The 16,739-nt window shown below is 36.8% G+C and overlaps 2 non-coding genes across 2 annotated transcripts; one reads left to right on the top strand and one right to left on the bottom strand.

The window, feature by feature from the left end:
* The first annotated feature begins 2,336 nt into the window (after positions 1-2,336).
* LOC123326360 lies at positions 2,337-2,476 on the top strand. Its single transcript, XR_006541052.1, has one exon. It is a non-coding gene; the product is annotated as a U4 spliceosomal RNA (small nuclear RNA).
* An 11,517-nt stretch (positions 2,477-13,993) lies between these two features.
* On the bottom strand, positions 13,994-14,130 carry LOC123326358. Its single transcript, XR_006541050.1, has one exon. It is a non-coding gene; the product is annotated as a U4 spliceosomal RNA (small nuclear RNA).
* Positions 14,131-16,739: the final 2,609 nt, after the last annotated feature.

Genomic DNA, 16,739 nt, shown 5'->3' with positions numbered 1-16,739 from the left:
ACACACACAAACACACACTATTTATTATGTGATTTCCTTATATCAAATTTAAAATTATAGTGAGAAAAAGAAGACAAATGGTTACCAGAGATGGGAGGAAGAGATTGAATGTAAAGGAGTATGAGAGAACTCTTTGGGGGGAATGGAAATGTTCAATATTATTATTTTGGTGGTGGTTACACAATTTTATAGATTTGTCAAAATCCTTTGAACCATACTCTTAAAATTGGTAAATTTTGCTGTGTATAAATTATTTCCCAATAAAGTTGGCTTTTTAAAAAGCAATACAACCCTGAGGATGGGTGACAAGCAGTTCTAAGAGAAGATGCTGGACAGATTATACCAAGCATCCACCACAGATACAGTTTGGTAAGTGGCACACCAGTGAGAAAACAGAGAGCCATGGGGGGCAGGGGGAGGAACTGACAGATGGGGTGATTTACATGTAAGTGAGGAGGTGTCAAATGTTTGTTTTACCTGTGATTGAGAACAAAGGTCGAAAGGAGCTGTTCCCATGAGGATTCCTAGATATTTGCGAAATTCAGCAAAACAGGCATTTCAAAGAATGTAACTAGTTAAAAAAAAAAAAAAATGTGAATGTGGGACATGTTGGAGAAAGGGAAATGGCTGGGAGAGCCAGAGGGGAAGAATGAACTGAATGAGAGAGGATTTCTCGCCTATGACTGAGCATTCTTAGACTAAAAAGAATGAAGAATCCTGTTTCTTTCTATAAAAGAAGACCAGAAAATGGGAAGACAGAGTTATCATTTTCATAGTTTATGGTCATTTTTTAGACGAAAGGAAAGTTATTTCCTTCTGACTCTAACCAACCATACCCCTCCAACTTTATAACAATCAGCATACCACAGTGACTGAAGGATTCTATCTCGTTTGCTTAAGTTTGAGCCTACTTAAAGATCAGCCAGAGAGTGGCAGAGACTTTCTTCTTAGAATTGCAAATATGCTAGCAATGAACGCAAAACTGTTTGTTCATGACTAACACTTCTTTCACTCCATGCTTGGGGAGTGCCCTTTCTTGTTGGGGGATTTGCCAGAGACACTCAAGATCCTCCAGAGTGCGCTAGGGCCATTGCACAGCCAGGAACTGAGTTCGAGAGCCAGGCTGAAATGGCTGAATTTTGCTCCTCTTGCACTGTCTGTGGTAGTGAATTTATCTTGACAATTGTGTTTTCTCATTTTTTTAAACTTTGCTGCACTTTGGTAAAATTGTGTGGTGTGATTTAATGAGCTCTGGTATAGGAATCAAAACCCGGCTTCTCATGACCGTAACAGTACTCATTTCTTCATTCGATTGGTATATATGGAGCCCTTACTATGTGCTAGGCACTGCTCACATGGAACTTATGGTCGAACAACCAGGTAGCCACCTAGTTACAGAGTGTAAGAGCTATGTTTGTGCAGGTAAAGGGAACTGCAAGAGCTAATGGTACTAGCCACTAACAGTGTTAGAAGAAAGGCGTAGAGACATCCTCTTCAAGTCAAATCAAGATATGGAAAGGAGCACACCAAGGGGCAAGGGGTAGAAAGCCTGGAGATGAGGGAAATCATGGGGTTTTAAGAAACTGGGAGATGTTTCTTGCTTAAGGGATGTATCTAAAAGAGTAAAGTAGGTAGCTTGGAGAGACCATCTGGAGTTAAATTCTGAAAAAACTTATGATTTGACTAAAGATTGTATTTTACACGAGGGTAGCTAGTCATTTGTCATTAGTACATTGTATATTGGAGGTTGTATCGGACACACATTATGTATTTACTCAGTATTTATTTCCTTGGAAAACTAATCCCTCCCTTGCCAGCAGTGGTGTTAATTATCACTACTTCCTCCCTAGCTACAGGCATACACACTTGGCAATCAGAACGCCTCATCTCTTTGGCTGTAGTGATTGGTTCAGAGATGAGAACTTGATCCAAGCAAGGCCACGCAGAGACTTACCGTGAAATTTGATATGAACATGTCAGAGAAAAAGGGTTCTCTATCTTTTGATGGGAAGCTGTAACATAGACGAAGGGCTGCTGAAGTGGCAATACATCTGATTACCTAATAGAACGTGAACATGAAGCCACAATGCAAAAGAAAGCGCTGTAAAGGGAAGGAGAGGAGAGTTGTATCTCTATTAAGTCCCCGGATCCAGCCATGCCTGAAGCAGCTATCACCCTTAAACTTTCTAGTTATATGAACCAGTTATCTTCCTTTTTCTCTTAAAGTAGTTTGAGTTGCATTTCTTAAAATTAAAATATTCTTCATTAACACAGAGGTGATTCTGATGGCCCATGGGGCTATTAATGAGGATCGACCTTTTAAAAATATATACAAGAGTTTTGCTCAGTGGCAGTATCGTAGCCAATGAGGTTTATCCGAGGCGCGATTATTGCTAATTAAAAATATATACAAGAATGAATTGTAAACTCTAAAGAGTACCCGAGTCATTATGACACTTTTAACACAAGTTCACTTGGCCATGGAGAAAAAAAAATTTTAAATAGTTATTCACATCAAATAGTGGTTATTCCCTTCATTAAATAAACTACCATAATAGATCTTTGCATCTGCTGTGATTAGGAACTGTAACTGATTTCAGTTGCCTCTGTGTGGGGCTTAGTTCTAAACACTGTTCTTTGTTTTTATTAGTGTATGAAACCAGCAAGTATTATGTTTATTCAAATGCGTATGGCCAAGTATACTTAATTACTTAGGAAAAAAATTTGTTTTTACCCCAACAGTGTTATTTTAATAGAGAGATTGGGCCATTATTTTTCTTTAATATGATTCGGATAACAAAGCTGGTTTTTACAGCACCGTGTCCTCAGAGATATTTGTTTATTAGAGAATTAAGGGATTCCCTGATATTTGCTACATCTATTTGCTGTCTTACCTCCTCCCTCCAATATTTCAAGCTCTCCTTGCCAGTGCATCAGGACAAAAACAAAACAAAACAAAACAAAACAAAAAATCATTTATTTTGCTCCTCAAATGGTATGTCATTGGTTCCGTCATATTCTGGGATGCTCACGATACCTTCCTCAGATTCAAAGACAAATGTGCCCACATTTCCAGTCATTCTGATGACATTTTTAGGAAACAGGCTGATAAACTCTGTCTGGATCATTCACACTGCCAGATGTTCCTGGCAATATGTCTTATGTGAAAATCTGTCTGATATAGTCTAGAAATGGAAATTACCCTCACTTTTCCAGTGTCTGATGTATTTTTCTCAAGTATTTCTTCAGTAAGCCACTTGGATAGAATGAGTGTAGTAGTAATAACAACATTGGCTTTTCACTCAGAAGTTTGGAATCTTCCCTTCAAACACGAAAATATTGTTTTCCTCATTCTTCCTTGTTAGAAATCCACCACTGTAGTGAGTTTGAAGGTCTCTTTTAAGAGCTTATTATGTACATTCTGAAAAGTTAAAATAGAAGTGACAATTTACAAAACATAGTATGACTTGCATAACAGACTATATTAAATTGTGGCATGCAGCATACACTACGTAAGCCCAAACTGCTTTTACATCACCCCATTTGGACCCATGTGTTCCAAGATAAGACCACAGATGAACTGGTTTATCCTAAGTCAGAACTCATGTTTTTCAAAGAGAAGACCATGACTGTCTCACTGATTTGTCTTGTTTATAAATTCTGACCAGCTCGGGCCCAGACCATGCTTACTAACTTCTGCTCTAAAATCACTACATCTACCTATTGTCCCCCAACCCCAATTCTAGAAGTACCTCTCCCTAAATTTTCACTCTTGAGAACTAGGGATACCCTTGCTAGTGTGCTGTCCCTTGCTCGGCAAACTTAAGAAACTCGGCTTTGTGCGATCGACAGGAATCCCTGGAGATCTTTACATGGGGGTTTGGACCAATCGTGGACAATGGCATTGTTTTCCTCATCATCCATCATGGTATCTACGCCATGCTCTCTGCTCCTAGAATTGGAATCCTTGTACCTAGAGATATAACAGATAGTCCCCTCTTATTAGTTATTGAAAAGCCACCTGAGAAGAGATGAAGACCAGGGACGTATTCTTGTTCAAACACTGTTTTTTTGGCTGAAGTGAATCAAAACCAGGTGGTGCCTTCCTGTTGTCTTCACTTGCCCAGAATCCTTATTTTAGGCCTGTATCCGAGAGCTAAACATCATTCTCATTCATGCGATTTTATATCCTGTGCTGGACTAAAACAATTAGGTTTAAGTTTTCAACAGCTGAAGGTTCCAAGTCCAGAGGGTGTTTGACTTTATCAGAATATTCCTGAAAGAAAATCAATGGACTAAAAAATTAATTTGGTGCTCCATGTATCAACTATATATTTGTTACCTGTTTTTCATACACATCATGTAAGCCCTGGCAACAGTATTTTCTAATTTACTTTATGAGCACATCAAGGACTCAGTCAAACATCGTGTCTTTCCACCCAATGCCTAGGCATATTCCAAAACTGCACATAAAAATTAACTGGCTTATATTGAACATAATTATGTGCTAAACCATGCATTTTATGTGTTTATCTCATTAAATTCAAGTAACTTGCAGAGAATGGATTTATAGCCCCTATTTTCCAGGTTTTAAGAGCTTGAGTAACTTGCTCAATATCACCCATTTGGGAAGTGTTAGACTTTGCTCTCAAGAAGCTTTCAATCTGGCTGAATAGATAACAATATTCAGAGAACAGTTATGTAATAACACAAAAACAGAAGACATATCCCAAGACAGTACCTTATTCAAATTGTCCCACCTGATTTGTGGAATCTAAATTCTTCGAATTCAAAGATAGAAGAGATTATGATGAAACAGACTCTATTTTGTAAGCTTCCTGAAGCAGGTGGATAATTACACCAGATTTCAAAATATATACAACGGTAGAATGTTTTGTGAGAAGAGTCGTGGTAAGCAGAGGGACAATACATTTTCAAAAGGAGAAACTGGCAGGAGCAATGATTTGGATTATCAAATTACCAAGGGCATTTTCAATCACCAGTGAAGTCAAGAGTGTGGTTTGGAGGATGGAGGCATGTAAGGAATGGCAAGCTAGTAGTGTTGAGGAAGGTGAAAAGTGTCATTTGCAGCCACACTCTCCCATGTCAGACTATAAAAAGCCTGGCAACTCAGTTTTATTCCAGTGGAAGGTACCTGTGCTAAGAGTTGCCACAATTTGAAAGAGAACTTGGAGGGACAGCCCAGGCCACTTCCAAACACCAAGCAGAATCATTTGTTTATTAGCTTGTCTGTCAGTGTGTTTTTGATGTTTGCCTTTTTTTTAGTCTTTTGAGCAGTAACAAGATGGAAATATGTAAAGCTGAGAGTTAGAGAAAGAAAAATCAATAAATACATGGCTCTAATATGGATACAGTCAATGAGGAAGAGACTGATATTTATAAGTGCTTATGGATGGATCATGGATCATGGATGGTGAACGGAGGTAAGATTTTTTTGGTACACATTGTTTTACTTAATTGTTACAATAACTGTTAAGAAGTCGGTGTTATTTACCCTTTTTTTTTTTTTTTTTTTTTTTTTTTGCAGAAGGGAAAGATGAGGCTTAGGAAAATTTAGTACGTGGCCCAAAGTCATGCAGTTACATTAAGAAGTAAAGTCTTTATTTAAACCAGATCTCATTGATTTCTAAGTCCATGCTTTCTCATCAAATAAATCTCTTAAACAAACAAACAAAACACCCTTAAATTTCAGTAAGCAAGCATCCATAGGAAATTTAATAAGCATGCGACTCAGATAATAATTCAGTTAGTGTTTCAGTTATGTATTGCTATGTTGCACACTACCCAACACTTAGTAGCTTAAAATGACTTTTAATTCCTTTTCTCTATTTTGTGTTAACTGGGCTCTGCTGTATGGTCCTGCCACCATATTAGACCAGATGTTAGCTGGTTCTGCAGTCATCTGGAAGCTCTGCTGAACTAGAATTTCCAAGACGGGTCACTTAAATGACTGCAGTTGGTATGGCTGTTGTCTCAGATCTCATGTGGAGAAGGGGCTGCTGACCAGAGTCATGACCTCTTCCACATGGTCTGGGCTTCTCACAGCATGGTGGCTGGGTTCCAAGAGTGTCCAGGCACTCAAAAGTATAAGCTACAGATCCCGTAAGATTCCATATTAATGTCCACACTGGGTTTCTATTGCCTTATTCAGTTGGTCAAAACAAGTCATTGGACCAGCCTAAACTAAACAGGTAGAGAAAGAAATTCCACCTCTCAAAGAAAGAGTGGCTAGGGATTTGGGGCCATTTTAAAACAACTACCACTTACTTGTCCGTGGTGAAAATGAAGGTGGAGGACACGAGGAAAGGAGGGGTGAGTATCAAAAGCAAAGTTCTCCAAATGGACATTAGAATGCAGAAGTATGTACTTGGATTTCAAGACTGGGACTCCAAAGGGACACAGAAAGAGGAAATTCCCTCATGATTGGAAACAAGGCAGATAGACATTTATAGATAGTTTCTCGTGGTTTCCACACTCAGGCTGCAGATACAAATCTAGTTTAACATATTATCTGTTAATTAAACTTATTTCCTAACAATGTATCAGATGATTAGATATCACTAAAGGTTGAGAGATGATGATATTCCTAATATTCCTGGTATGAGACCCCCTGCAATGAAATGTTTTTAGCTAATTTCATGTGTATATATTGTTCTGCCATTGATACTGTAATTCTTGCTCCACGTGGGTAGGAATCCTGCCCCTGTTTCACAGCACTGTTAAATCTTCATGCTCAATAAATGTCATGACTTGCCCACAGATTCAACTCTTTCAGATTGTTGTAAAAATAAATGCAGCTCCAGAGAAGTCTCCCTGTCACCCTCAGGTAACCTCCTAAGCAAAAGGAAACGGAATGAAATCAGCCAACCATTTAATTTCACAAAGATCACTGTCTAGTCATTTCAAACAACAACTTTTTAGTAAGTATCCTCAGTGCAGAAACCTGCAGCCTTCACCAGGGTGAAAAGTTTTATTTTACATTGACCTCTTAAGGATGGGCAAGCAGTTGCTGAAGAAGCAAGTTCTCATTATTAATTAGTAATTCATTATTGCATGGTTGCAAAGAAACCTTATGACCTGCTGAGACTTAAAATGGGCACAATCATCAATGTTTCCATCATTTCAGAATAAGAAACAATTTCAGTCTAAAGTGCACGATTTCTGGAACATATTTCTAGATGTTTCTGTTCTTTTACAACATTTTTGAAAGCCAAGTTAAAAAAAATAAGAACATTAGGTTGTTTTAGCCTAAAATGATTACTTTCCCCTAGTATTAACAATTAAGTAGCATTTACGACTAACATTTCATTTTTTTTTCTACAAACATAAATTTACTTTAATCAGAAAAGTCAAGGAAGAAAAGTTTAAACTCAATTCTTTGGATTTTAACAAGACTTTTAAAGTGGGATATTTTTTGTTAAATGTGAAATGTGTTTGGCAGAGTAAAGAAAGAGCAAATGAGTATTTAATCACTACTGAGAAAATAACTAATTATAATCATGTGAAATCATATGATAGGAATAGGAAGCATGAGAACAGATACAAGTAATAATAAGGAAGGCATTTGTAATGTTTTTCTTTTCATAAAACAGAGGCAAATGTTGCAATGAGAAAAATAAAGCTACTGATGATTGTATTTTAATATCAAAAATCATTGTTAGGGTTTATTGAAACTGTAGCTATTTGTTCTTCAGGGTCTTCAGTCTAAAAATAGGGCACATCTAAAAAATAAGACCCCAAAAGAGAGTTATTTGTATTGATATAGAGAGCTTTTGATACCAGTCAATATAAAAATATAATATTTGATAAATAAGTAGAACACATAAAAATAGTTTTAACTATTCCACTAAATCATCAATGGATTTCTGCTTCTGAAATTCCAGTAAAGTTGTTCCTAAGCCACTGATCCAATAGCTCTGTTGGTTCTTGCTGTGTCTGAAAACTTTTTTTCTTTCCCACCCCTCTTAAAATGTTCTTCTCTCTTATCTTGGAAGACACCTCTGTGATCTGGTTCTTCCCCTCGTCTGATCTCCTTCACCTTTATAGTCTCCTTTGCTAGATCCTTCCTCTCTCCAACTTGTGTTCCAGGTGCCTGTCTTCCAAACTGCATGGAAGTCATTCAGGATTCTTGAAGATCTGTCCCTCGTCAAAAGTTTCATCTCCTAGCACTGCCAGCCCTTTCACTTTTGTTCTCTAGCAGTGGAAGCTCACACAAGCTGATGTGTGTCTCCGCACCTTTGTTATGTGGTGCTTCGCCTTTCTGGAATGTTCTTTAAATCTTTTTTCCACCTAGTCAATTTCAAATTGTGCTTCAAGATCCAGCTGAAATGTTGCTTCATCTGCAAGGATTCCTCTTAAGAAAGTTAATCATGTTCTCCCATTTGCTACCATATCATCCCTTTACACGTTCCTTTATTATTGAAATACGTTGCAATGTATTTATTTGATTGCTTGCAGAGTTCCACTGCTAAACTTCAGATACTTGGGGGAAAAGATCCATTTCTTATTAATCTTTGTATACACCACGGCCAAAAACAAATGAACTTACTGGTCATAAATAAGGGTAGAGGAAATGGATTCTAAGTTAAGATAATCAAAGTTGAGATAAACAAGGAATTAAATGTTGCAATATTAAAGTGATGCCTTTGGAATTTGGATATTAAATGGTTGCCAAGGAAATTCCAGACATCGGATAAGCATTGGGTTAGGAGGAGTAGTATGAATTGTCAGATTCTTCAAAATAGGTTGAGGAGTGACCAAGAAATTGGTAGAGGATAGTGATGAGACTGGGGTAAAGGATGATTGACACAGGAGGGGAGAGCAACACACTGGCAAGTTAGAATATTCTTGACTTGACTGTTTGCTTTTGTGAAGCAAGGGGCATGACTGAATGAGCACCCTTTACACTAGGGCAGGGATCGCCATACTATACCCCCAAAATCTGGCCTGCTTCCTGTTTTTGTAAATGAGGTTTCATTGAAACACAGCAACACTCATTCACATTTGTATTGTCTATGGCTGTTTTGTTACAATGGCAGAGTTGATTAATTACAATGGAAACTGTATGGCTCACCAAATCTGAAATATTTACTATGTGGCCCTTTACAGAGGAATTTTGCTGTTTTCTGCTCTAGAAAGATTCAGGCAAAGCAGTATCTTCTAATCTATGCTAAGATTCGATTTACTCAAACAATTGGAGAGCTATTGGGTGTGTAGTTGAGAAGATGGAGTGGAGAATGCTTACTGCAGAAAGTGGGTTTCAGAAGACATGATGGACATTTTGAGAGAGAAGTAAGGAAACAGGAGAAATTGGGGGGGTCAGGGAGAATGAGCACTGAGCAATATAGAAAGGAAGATCCACCAGAAGGTGGTCTGAGAGGCTTATTTTTTGGAAAATTATCCAGGATTTCCAAGCATGGCTAAAGAGTCCTAATGGGATTTTATAACCTCAAGTTTCCAAACACGGTATCTTGGTGTCAGTTTCTATCAGAAGACAGTTTGGCTGAAGTCTCACTCAAACATGCCAGAAACATGACAGTAAAATTCCATTGATCAGTAATGTGAAGGTCTGGTTGACATCACAAGCCTGAGGACATGAGAAGATGGATAGAGGTAATTCAACCAAAAAGAACTTAATCCTTAGGTCATAAGGCCTTGCCTGTCCCATGGATTACTAGACCACAGACCAATATTTAAAAAAAAAAAGCGCAACTCATTGGATATGAATAAGCTACCATTTCATCACAGTATAGTATTCTCGAGATGGATAGAATTATGTATCTATGTATATACAACATCTATGTATCTACCTATGTCTTTATGAATCTATTTATGTATCTAAGTATGTATCTCTCTTTGGTCATGTATTTTTTAGGTAGAGAATCTTGTTTTGGACATTTCAGCAGATGAATTTGTTGAGTTACACATAGGTTCAAACTAGTACACTTAATTCAAATGACACTGAGAACAAATGAAACAAGAGTGTACTATCTAAAATATAAAATACTCATTACTTCCTATAAATTGTTCCTTCGGTCAGCCTAAGACTGTCTGTTATTAACTGACGTTCAAACCACTGGACATTATATGAATTAAGTTATCAAAACTCAGCAGTATATTCATTATCTGTGCTATACACTTGTAAGTGTATCTATTTACTACAGGTTTCAGACTTCTGTTATTACACTGAAATACTATTTGTTCATACTGGCAGAGTGAAAGTAACAGAAGTCATTTAAAAGATTAATTACCTATGATGTGAAACTGATGATAAGAAATAAATATATGGCCATCAAATATATCTATGAGCATAGACAAAGTGTCAAAGGCAGAGGGGTACCTGTGTGGCTCAGTCGGTTAAGCGTCCGACTCTTGATTTCGGCTCAGGTCATGATCTCAGGATTGTGAGCTCCACATTGGGCTCCACATTTAGTGGGGAGTCTGCTGGAGACTCTCTCTCTCTCTAATAAATAAATGAATCTTTAAAAAATGTATCAAAGGGCGCCTGGGTGGCTCAGTTGGTTAAGCCACTGCCTTCGGCTCAGGTCATGATCCTGGAGTCCCGGGATCGAGTCCCACATCAGGTTCCCTGCTCAGCAGGGAGTCTGCTTCTCCCTCTGACCCTCCTCCCTCTCATGCTTTCTGTCTCTCATTCTCTCTCTCGCAAATAAATAAAATCTTTAAAAAAAAATTTTTAAAAAATGTATCAAAGGCAGAAAAATTGAATGCATAGTTATAAAAGCACAGTGAATAACCTTGGAATGATGCAAAAAGATTTATATTTAATTTTCATGTAGGTTTTAGATAATGCTAAAGGAGGAAGTGATAATATAATGTGATAAGTCAAAACAGGAATAGGAATAAAATGCTGCCTGGGGGAGTGACAAAAAAAGGTTTCAAAAAACTGTTACATTTTTGTCCTAAGAAGAATGAGCAGGAATTCACTACCCATGAAGGGAGGCAGTGCTTGGCTTGCATTACTTCTACCACAAAAATACCAGAAGAAAAGAAAGAATATGAATATCAGGTTATTTTTCAAAAGCATCATCAATTTGGAAAAGTTTCTCAATTTCAGATGCACATTCGGTGTGTGTCGATACAAATTGTTGTTTATTCATCTTTTCTTCCTTCGTTCTTTTATCCAGTTTTTTAAAAAGTTTTTATTGAGATAATGATGTGTGCTAATCACCGTAGTAGATTCTGGGTGAACAAAGACGCAACCCTCAGCATGCTCACTCATGTAGGGGGCAGACAGTAGGGGGACCAAGCAATTCCTGGGGTAACACCACAGCAGAGATGGGGACAAGGATGGTGGTGGTATGGATGACGCAGGAGAAAGTCTGAACTACAGAGAAAACAACTTATTATAATTCATTACAATATTATTTTTTATTGGGTAATACTAGATGTTCCTTTTAGGGTATGGCTTTGGTAGGAACAAGGCTACCAGAAAATGATGCCAAGAAAAACTTTCTATTTGCTGCAACAGGAATATTTTTTTCTTTTATTTTTTAAAAATTTGTTTTCATTTAAATTCAGTTAATTAACATATAATGCATTATTTGTTTCAGGGGTACAGGTACAGGTCTGTGATTCATCAGTCTTACACAATACACAGTGCTTACCACAATGCATACCCTCCCCAATGTCCACCACCCAGTTACCCCATTCCCCACCCTGCTCCCCTCCAGCAACTCCATTTTGTTTCCTAAGATTAAGAAGAGTCTCTTATGGTTTGTCTCCCTCTCTGGTTTCATCTTGTTTTATTTTTTCCTCTCTTCCCCTATGACTCTGCCTTGTTTCTTAAATTCCACATATCAGTGAGATCATATGATAATTGAAAAGAGGTAGTAAGAGTTTTCAAATACATTGCATAGTACCACAATGTGGAGAAGGACTTCGCGTAGTTTTATTTTTTAAAGGTTATGAGGTTTCTGTACTTATCCCATTCAAAAGGGAAATTACTGCTGACCTCTAAAGTCTCTTCTAACGCTGACATTCTGCTAGTTAATAACCATTGGGAATGTTAAAAATAAACAATATTGGGCGCCTGGGTGGCTCAGATGGTTAAGCGTCTGCCTTCGGCTCAGGTCATGATCTCAGGGTCCTGGGATCGAGTCCCGCATCAGGCTCCCTGCTCCTTGGGAGCCTGCTTCTCGCTCTGCCTCTCTCTCTCTCTCATGAATAAATAAATAAAATCTTTAAAAAAATAAATAAACAATATTAAGTTTCACCTGAGTTTATACAGTGCTGAGGATATCTTTTCTCAGACATCAGAATGTGTTATATTAGAAATACCTCTGATTTCTTTAAGATTTCTTAACATATTTTAAAAAGTCATTAGCCTCAAGTACCCATTTCCCAAATGATTTCAAACCAACTGACTTGTAATTTAAAAAAATAAATCATATTGCAATGCTAGCTTGATAAAATAAAAGAGAAGTAGAGTTATATTGCCTGTGTATTTTTAAATTTAAGAATATAGATTATTTTAATGTTATATTTAGTCATATTTTGGGAGCAGCTTCTGTATGGCTCAGCTATTTCTAGAAGTCTGGGACCAGACATAGAACAAAATCTTCCTATATAGGAGGCACAGGCTCTTGAGGATGGAAACTGAGTGACAGGTGCTGAGAGGAAGGGCAGGTCAGGGCCCAGCAAGCCGTTCAAGTGCCCTAACAAAGGGAGTGGGGAGAGCATGGAGATGAAATCTTTAAGTAGCAACTTTTAGATGTCCGGGAGAACCACCTGAGTAACACCTACAGGCAGATCGCTCGCTGGATTCCAGACACTGGCCTGAGTTTCAGGGTTGAAATCTAACTTTCAGCAGGAACCCTGGAAGAGCAAGACAGACTATCTCATCAGGGGCTCTAGGGTCTGGGACATGTGACAAAGACTTTTCAGGTAAAAGGGACACTTCCAGTGTCGGGGTTATCAGGTACAGTATGTTGGAAGGATGCGGAGTTTAAAGAGGAACAAGTAGTTAATTTATTAAGGGGTTAGTCTCTTTGAACCATGACCTTTTCATCCTTTCTACTGCCTCTTCCGTATCAACTCAGGCTGTCCTACAAATCAATGGTAATTAAGATCAACTCAGATTTGAGTATTTTAAAACCAATACTTCTAGGGTATTTTTAAACTGTCTGAGAAAAAGTACTTCAACTGTTCATTAGTAAGCATTTATAGAGTTTACACTGTGTACCAGTTATGTATTAAGTACTAAAAATAACAAGATGAGTGAGACATGACATTTGCCCTTGAGGATCCCATAGGCTAGAAGGCAAATAGACATGGAAAAAATATAATGCAGTAAGATAAATTCCATAATCACAAAACAGATAAATTATATTCATTTTTCTAAAATATAACTTTTTGGTCAGAAATTCTCCATATCTTCAGTGTCTCCCCCATTAATTTCTAACTGAATGAAGGACTAACATTCATTCATCTTGCTTTGTCAGTGCACCACATGACTAACCCTTCTCTGCCATCTCCATAAAAATCCTCCTCTTCCCTTTTTATCCAGATTCTTTTGATCTAACCACATTGAATCAACTGTCAATCCTTAGACACTATTTTTCTGTGCCTCCATCTATGTGGAAATTCTTTCCATCTGAACTTTCCACTTTTTTTCCTCTCCATCTTTTGAATCCATTTAAGCCCATCAGAAATATTGTCTTCTCCATGTAGACTTTCCTGAATTCTCCAGAGGCAATTCATCCTTCATTTAGACTAGCATAATAAATTCCATGTTCCACACTTACTGCTTATAAACATTGAGTACTGACTAGTTATTACTTGAATTATCTCCATTCAACTCTTATCATTGGACCATATTTAGAGATTCAGAGCAGCAACCATATCTTGGTATCTTGATTATTTTTACATGCCTCACAGTGCCTAATCCGCAGCCCAATATAAGGTAAGCAATATAAAAATACCATAAATTTCTGAATATAATGTAGTCTCTCAAATTGGGTAAACCTCCAAATTCCCAATGAGAATTTTACAACTGAAATTAATTTGCCCAAGAAGATTATAGTTTTCAATTAGCAATAATTGTGCTTCGGATAAACCTCATTGGCTACGATACTGCCACTGCGCAAAGCTGCCCAAGAAGAATATAAATGTACTTGTCAGTTAAATGTATCTGAGGTAGTCTAATAACTAGATGTTTTGCTTGATTTATTAAATTATTTATACTTCAATATTTAAACTGCATATTTTTAGTCAATACAATAATTAAGAAATAACATATTTCTCCCTCTCATATTACATGGAAAATTTTACTCACACTTTTATATGAAACCCCATAATGGACACCTTTATCTCCAACACTTAATAATCATCATCATTTTCACTGCAATCTAAGAATTTTTTTTTATTTTGTGATTCTTATACTCTTTGGGAATTTTATTTCAAATAGCAGAATCCATTTGTGTATCTTCCTAACAGTCTTTTTTTGTCTCCATTTGTTCTGTGGGTGTATACTCATAATCTCCACAACATAAGCAGCCACTATATTTTTAAAAATTAATAGACTATTTTTTTAGTAGTTTTAGTTTTATAGAAAAATTGGGTGGAAAGGACAGAGTTCCTTACTCTCTCTAGTTTCCCTATTTTAACATCTGGCATTAAGGTGCCTCATTTGTTATAGTGGATGAGCAAATATTAGTATGCACTGTTAGCTGAAGTCAATAGTTTACATTTGGGTTCACTATTTGTGACAAATGTGTGATGAGATGTATCCACAACTACAGAATAACTCAGAAATATTTCACTGCCCTGAAAATCTTCTGTGCTCCATTTACTAACTCCTTCCCTCTTCCTCTCCTGTCCTTGAACCTCTGGCAACCACTGATCTTTTTTCCTGTTTCCATAGTTTTGCCTGTTCCAGAATGTCAGGTAGTTGGAATCGTAGAGTATGTAGCCTTTTCAGATTGGCTTCTTTCACTTAGCAATACGCATTTAAGGTTCTTCCATGTTTTTTAATGGCTTAACAGCTCATTTCTTTTTATTGTTGAATAATATTCCACTGTATGCATTTTTGTTTACTTGTCTATTGAAAAACACCTTGGTTGCTTCCAAGTTTTAGCAATTATGAATGAAACTGCTATAAACATTTGTGTGCAGGTTTTTGTGTGGATATGTTTTCATTGTATTGGTCTTACAGGAGGTTTTGAAGTACATAATTTAAATCAATATGTAATACATACAATTTTGAGATCATACTCTCAGGAATAATTACTGGATTTGGTTTAACGTATTGACATATTTTTTTTGAAAAAAATCTCTGTTGACCTCACTAAATCTGTGGATCCAACATTGACCTAAGTGGTTTGAAACTGTGGCGTCTTTACCTCATAATCAGACAGCTTTGGACTTGTTAGCTAATTGTACCATTTAAAAGCTGTATGGTCTCATGCAAGATAACCTTCCTATATGTTAATTTACTATATATAACATGACAATAGCTGTCCCTGTATTTCAGGGTTGTTGAGAGTATTCATGTAGTAAATGGTAACTATATTTATTAACAATAATTTAAGTAATAACTTAGAATATAAGGCACATGTGAAAATTCCTAGCATATTTTTCAAAAAGAGCAGACTCAGGACATTCAACTCTGAAAATCAATGAGGGCATGAAAACTCATCTCCCAGAGCCCCAAGAAACCCTATGGTATTGTGTAATTAAGACATCTAAACCTCACCAAGCAAACTGCCACAGAATTGACAGAAGTGCATTAACACGTAATTTTAAACCTAGTTTTCATCAGAAATGTACAATTTACAGATTATAAAATCATACACACTCCTCAGATTATTGTATAATCCTTGGGAAAGTAAATTTTCCTGGATTTGTTTTTTTAAATATTTTACTAATATATTAATTTAATTCATACATACGCTTATATATGAATTATTTTATTTCCATGTTTCCAGGAAGATTATAAACTAATTGCAGAAGTACAGGCATATATTGACATCCTGAGAGGCAGTTCTGTGCTGCAGAATAGAAAAGGTTGGGGTTCTGTAGTCATAACAAAACAAGCTGAATCCCAGCTCAGTGATTTACTAGCTGTATAAATTTGGCAATTGATTTAATCATTCTGAATCTCAATTTCCCCCTGTGTAAAACTGAGATAATAATTCTTATCTTTAAGGGCTATTTTATGAATGGCAAGTAATATTTGTAAAGTTCATGATAATAAATGATCTTCAAATAGTAACTCTTGCTCAGATCCCTTTATTTAAATCCTTCATCTGAGCCCTTTCTAAAATTCTATTTTTCAGCAAGATATGTAAGTGGTTTAAGAAAATTGGCTCATCGGGCGCCTGGGTGGCTCAGATGGTTAACGTCTGCCTTCGGCTCAGGTCATGATCTCAGGGTCCTGGGATCGAGTCCCGCATCGGGCTCCCTGCTCCTTGGGAGCCTGCTTCTCCCTCTGCCTTTCTCTCTCGCTCTGTCTCTCATGAATAAAAAAAAAAAAAAAAAAAATCTTTAAAAAAAAAAAAAGAAAAAAAGAAAATTGGCTCATACAATAGATTTTTAAAAGACCAATTTGTCTGCATATCCTGTGACTTAATCTTCTAAATCTAAGTATATCCTATATAGCATCACTGAGAATGAGATAAATAAGAATAAATTGATAAAAACTACAGAATTGTTTTTATATTATTTAAATGTAAATTATTTAAATTTCTCCTTCTCTTCGA

This window comes from Neomonachus schauinslandi, chromosome 11 (genome assembly GCF_002201575.2).
Source record: "Neomonachus schauinslandi chromosome 11, ASM220157v2, whole genome shotgun sequence".
Classification (NCBI taxonomy): Eukaryota; Metazoa; Chordata; class Mammalia; order Carnivora; family Phocidae; genus Neomonachus; species Neomonachus schauinslandi.
This window is presented reverse-complemented; position numbering and strand designations above follow the sequence as displayed.